Genomic DNA, 6,000 nt, shown 5'->3' with positions numbered 1-6,000 from the left:
CTCTCTCGCTTCCCACACAGTCGCCAGTCATTTCCCCCTCTTTCCGTCCTTTCCCTGCTTTTTTTTTAACCTCTCCCCCTTCAGTGATGGGTAGGAGAGTCAGAGCCATTTACTTTCACTGAACCACTGTGTCTCTGTTACTTTCCATGCCCCAGGTCCCCACTTTACAATTTTTCACCACAGGAGGCTGTTGACTCACTCAGTATTACAACAAAGATTTCCATTTGTCCCTTTCTTCTATTTCATCTTTTTGTCTGTGGGCAAAGTTAAAATGTATATTAATACCTCTTTGTATCCACTTGAACTATAATGTTTTTATCTGACTGTCTTGTCATCCGATGTGTCATGTGTTCATTAACATAGCTTACACTGTTATCCCGATATCAAGTATCCTTAAGGTATTTTTATTTCCAGTAATTATGTTGTGATGTTATGTGATGATGACAGATTTCATGTTTACCATTAACCGTTTACCGTTTACCATTACCACTGTGATGATACAATTGCAGGTTCCTTTGTTAACAGTTTAAAATCACCAAAAATCACCAAAGCCCCTTTTCATATATTTCCTGTCATACGTTTTATACACATGGGATTCAGAATGACTAAGGTGGTACAAGTACTAGTACCCCTGGTGACTTCCAAAAGTTAATGCAAGACTGAAAATAAATAGCTTACTCTGGTCTGGTAATGTATGACCAGAACTCTGTGATGTTTAAATTTTCTACTTACTACTTTTGCCCTACATCTGATCATTGTCTATCATTTCACGTAGATAAGACTTATCTATTGGCCTGGCTAATGCTCAGACTTCAGATCTCCAGACATCTACAGTCACATGTTCCAAAATTAAAACAGGCCTAATACTACAGATCAGTTTGAAATACGTTTTGAGATGGACCAGAAACTTGTCCAGTGTGTACCCCGCCTCTTGCCCCCCGGCAACTGGGATAGACCCAAGTATCCCCTTGACCCTGAACACGATAAGCATATAAGATAAAGGACAGATGGATCTTTGGACACCATATCTGATGTTCAAGAAAAGTTATGTACTCTAGCTTTAAATCAACTTTAAAGAAAGTTAAAGTCTTTACTATAACATTTCACAGAGATCCTGAGCCTGTGGTTTATTCTAAGAGGAATCATGTTATAGGAACTTGAAAAACCGATTGCTCTTTCTTTGCAAAATGCCTTAACATAAACTAAGATGTCACAATTGCTTCATTTGTTTTCTGTCCTATTGTAAGAAAAAAAATCCCAGGCACTATTGCTAAATAGACACTGACTAAGTATGAGTCAAGGTATAAAGCTACCAAACACCCACAAACTGTTTCACTTACTGATGATTTATTGCATGTTTATTCAGAACTGACCTTTTCAATCTAGATCAGATATGTAAACAAAAGCTACACTCTACATAGATGTTGAATAGGCAGTGCAGAGGATCACAAGGTAAATAAATAGGTCTTTTTCACAGAAGACACACACACACACACACACACAGCAAAAATGTATTAACAAATGCTGTGTTTTATTCAGGTGTCTCATTAAGCTATCACAGCCTGCATCCTTAATGCCAGGAACCTGAAACTGACGCTAGTAGGAAATGTAGCTGCAGTTTACACCTGTACTTTTCCTAACGTGAAGAGGATGTGTGGAACGGAAACATGTTGAGGAAACCTGTGTTGTTATGAGTAAATAGAAATAAGTAAATAGAATCGAAAATTACATTCACATTTTGTAGTATTCCAAAAAAAAACTGGTTTGAAGGCAGTAGGGAGCACAATGATGACTGTGAGCACAATCCATAGCAATCTATGGTTAAAAACATGTATAAAATGTGAAAAATTAACTTAAAAATACAAAAACAGCAACAAAAACATGAACAGCCATTTATCTTATGACAAATGAATTTATCAATAAATTGATGCAAACATCACACTTCTTTAAATTTATGTCATAGCCTGAACATTTTCAGGTTGTAAAGATTAAGAAGTGCACGCAGTAATATAACCACCAGTTATAACAGAACCTAAATCCATTAAGATTCGTTATGAGGTTTAGTCTCTGAGTTATATCTGGATAAATTACATTCAATAAGGGGAAAACCTTGGACATAGTAGAATCTGTTTTGCCTTTGAATAGCAGATTGATAAAACATGACAAAAATAGACAGGAATTCTTGTTTAAGATATAATTACATCCACTGTTTGCACTGGCACGGAGACTTCAATAAAACTCTATTTAAAATTCTTTAGAAGATGGTAAGAAGCAAAGAAACTTTTTTTTTTCCACAGAAGAAGAGTTGCCCTCTGGCACAGTTTTATCAGCTCAGAAGAAACAAGTCTGGTCTCAGTCGAGTTTCAGTGGGAGTCCTGTGACGCAGCAATCCTCCCAATCTGTCACCAGTAGCTCTAATAGACTTGGGAGACAGGCAGGGAGCAAGGAGTCACAGCAGGGAGAGGAAATGGAATCACATCAGGTCACAGCAGGGTTAAGATAACCACGCTTGGAGAAAAGAGTGTGTCTGGAGAACAGCAACTCTACATATACATCACCTAAATGGGCACTCTGACTAATATCCGACTAATAGTGGCCCAGGACGTGCACAACTTAGTCCTGATAGTCCTCTGGTTGGACCAGCCATGAGTCAGCAGGAGTCCGGGCAGAGCATGAGCCTGACAGCCATAACGACCTTTAGGTCCCGGGCCACAATGTCCCCCTTTCTCCTGACTCAGAGGGGACCCTTGTTCGAGGAGCGGTTCCCGCTCGTGCCCTGTGGTTACTGTCCCGGAAACGTGAAAAGGAATTTTGAATCGTGTCACTTCCCGGTCATTTTGTTCAGTCTCCTATTCAATTAGGATAGTGGATTTATGACAAGCAGTCACCACCGTCTTAGCCCCGTCAGTGAAAATGTTGTGGCACTGTCTCAGCTTGTGTGTTTCATGCTACTGATGTCATGTATTTTGTACACACACACACATACATTTCTAACACTTCCTTAAATGTATTAGCTCTCTTTCTTCTCTTTCCCCTTATTGTGCCTGTATACGAACAGTTGCATACACTTGCATAAATGGCCTATACTGGCCTATACTCATGCACACACACACACATACAGTGTAATTTAAATAGCACATCTTCCAACCAGACAGTACTTAATCCAAAACACCACAGAGAAAAATCAGGGGATGTGTTGTTGAGACGCAGCGAAACATGGTAAAGACGATGACAGAGAGCGAGACAGTGAGAGTCAGAAAGATCAAGAGAGCAGTAAAAGCTGTGCTGAAGTTAGACGAGGAGGGCTGCTCTGTAACAATGGCAGTCATGTGAGGACAAAGTTTTACATCTCTTTAGCTGGAACCGCAACATGAGAACACAGGCTTAGTGTAAACCAATGGCACATGTTTGACAGGCTGATGAGACTCCAGCTCCAGCAAATGCAGCTTTTTTAACATCCCAGCAGCGGATGGCAATTTTCTTTCTGTTCCGGTCCATCTGTCCACAGTTTGGGTCGAGAGTGAAATATCTCAACAACTAATGGATGGATTGATGTGGAATTACCTACAGATATTCTTTGTCCCCAGAGGATGATGCCTGATGACTTTGGTGATCCGCCGGCTTTTTCTCTAGCAAAATCAACAGGTTAAAATTGAAGGCTTTTGGCAGAAGCCTGTTGAATAGAGTGCTGTGAAATGTGGTATGGATCTGCTCCAGTGCCCACACAAATGACACTGTATATTTCCCACTACAGAAACCTTGATTCATAGTATGTGTGGCAACAGGAACATTTAGGATTTATGTAAATTTGACAAAGGTCTTAAAAGTTACAAAAATAACAAGTTTAAATAACAAGTTTTGTTGCTGTTTTAAGGCCGACTGGCCCCTCAGTCCCACAGTGTAATAGAGGAAATCAGTTCATCACGCAGGTTTTACAGCCATGAATGGCAAATGTTTACCATATCATACAGTACACACAGTCATATAATCCGGCACACTGCTTCTCATTAACTCATTCACACTTACACTCTCACATCTTTGAGGTACTAACTATGCAGCTGGCCTACACACCCCGGGAGTCACTGATGTGGGGTCAGTGTCTTGCTCAAGGACACTGGAGGAGCTAGAGATCCAACAACCCTGGGATTGGTGGACAATTGCTGTACCTCCTGAGCCACAACCGAATAATCTAAATGTAAACAGATGGTTTCATAAGAAAAAGATGTAATTGGCGTAGGGTGTGTAAGAATTTTTTCTGACAAAAATATACTTGGAGCCCATATAATATTTTGAATAACATGTATAAGTTAATTAAGGTGAAAAATGAGACTGTTGTGACAAAAACTATACATAAGATTAAACTCTATTCACAACATTTCTCTTATCTCTAGTGTGACTGACCTAAAAGAAAATACTTTGGAAAATGAAAAACATTTTTAATGTCCTTCATAGCAAAGGTTTGTCAAACATTTAGGTTTAAAATACTAATTATTGTAATAACATGTACTGTTAGCTCTGCTAACAAAGTGGATAAACAGCTCATCATCAAGAGACTGGAAAACTTTCAATAGCAACCCAGGGAATAATCACATGGATAGGTGGATGCAGATGAGACGAGACAGAAAATACAGTGAGTAGACAGACGGAGACAGAAAAGAAAAGTTCGAGATCAGGTTAGCGACAGCAAGAGAGCCAGCAGCCACTGAGACAGACATATTTGGAGAGTGAGAGAGAGAGAGAGAGAGAGAGAGAGAGAGAGAGAGAGAGAGAGAGAGAGCGAGCGGGGGCAGAAACAGGGGGAATGAAGCAGGAGAGAGACAGAGACCCAGAAAGGGAGAGAGACTCAGTAATCAACGAGAATCAGGACGTTTCCTCTGTAATACCCACAGGCCTCGGCTGAGCCCCAGCTCCAGAAATCCTCACTGATTGGAGGGAAGGGTTTGTTTGAAGAGGAGGTCAAGACCATCAGTACCTTGTTAAGGAAAAGTTGTGTCCAGAGGAATGAAGAAGGCTGACTCCTTCCTGAGGAATTCATAGGGGGATAGTGTGTGGTGTGTAACTGCATGTGTGTGCGTTTGGAGGCGGCAGAAACAAAGTAGTGATGTTTGAGAACGAGACTTGTGTTGTTTTTACGTGTGTGTGTGTGTGTGTGTGTGTGTGTGTTGAACTGAAGACAGAATGTGTAATTGCCAGTGTGTTTTTGTGTGTTGGTATAGACACTAAAAAGAGAGGAGGAGGAATCAGATTGTGATTTAAGGAGGACCCATCAACCCCCTCCTCACATAGTTTCTAAAGCCAGGATAGCAGCACTGGCATTCGCCGCAATAATGCATGACAGATGTACATCAACCGTGCTCTGTCTTTCTCCCTGTCTCAGTTTCCCCGTCTCTCTCTCCTTTCTTTGCCTCCTCCCATCTGGACCCAATGTGTTGTTGGTGATGGGCATCGCATATCAAGCCATAAACAGCTGTAAAATTGAGAAAGAAGAGATTAAGGTCTTGTCTGCGGGGCCTTCCAGAATTAGAAGTTGAATACTGAGTCTAATAGCAGAGATGGTGTGGTGTTGTTTAGGGGCTATAACACTGCTTCTGACTCTTTTCCAATCCCCCTGGATCATGCCTGCTGATGGATTGGGAGCAGCAGAGGAAAAGCGGCCGTCCACTAATTGCGTGGGTCAGTGGTTCGATAACCAGACGCCAAAGTCTCTTTTGGCATGACACTAAATTCCAAGTTGCTCCTGAGTGGTGAGGCGAGTGCCTCGCATGACAGCGGCATTGTCATCAGTGTGTGTGTGTGTGTGTGTGTGTCTAGATGGGTGAATGGGAATCCACATTATAAAGTACTTTAGCTACTGATAAGGTAGAAAAGGGCTATTTAAGTGTAGACCATAAAGTACTTAAATCTAATAAACTGATTGAGTTTCTTTAAATATTTTGCTAAATGTTTTACTATAAATTATTGTTCCACTTCGTCATCTAGAAATCTCGAGTGATGGGGGCT

This window comes from Channa argus, chromosome 16 (genome assembly GCF_033026475.1).
Source record: "Channa argus isolate prfri chromosome 16, Channa argus male v1.0, whole genome shotgun sequence".
In the NCBI taxonomy this organism is placed as follows: domain Eukaryota; kingdom Metazoa; phylum Chordata; class Actinopteri; order Anabantiformes; family Channidae; genus Channa; species Channa argus.
The sequence above is the reverse complement of the archived record's forward strand: the minus strand, read 5'-3'. Positions refer to the sequence as shown.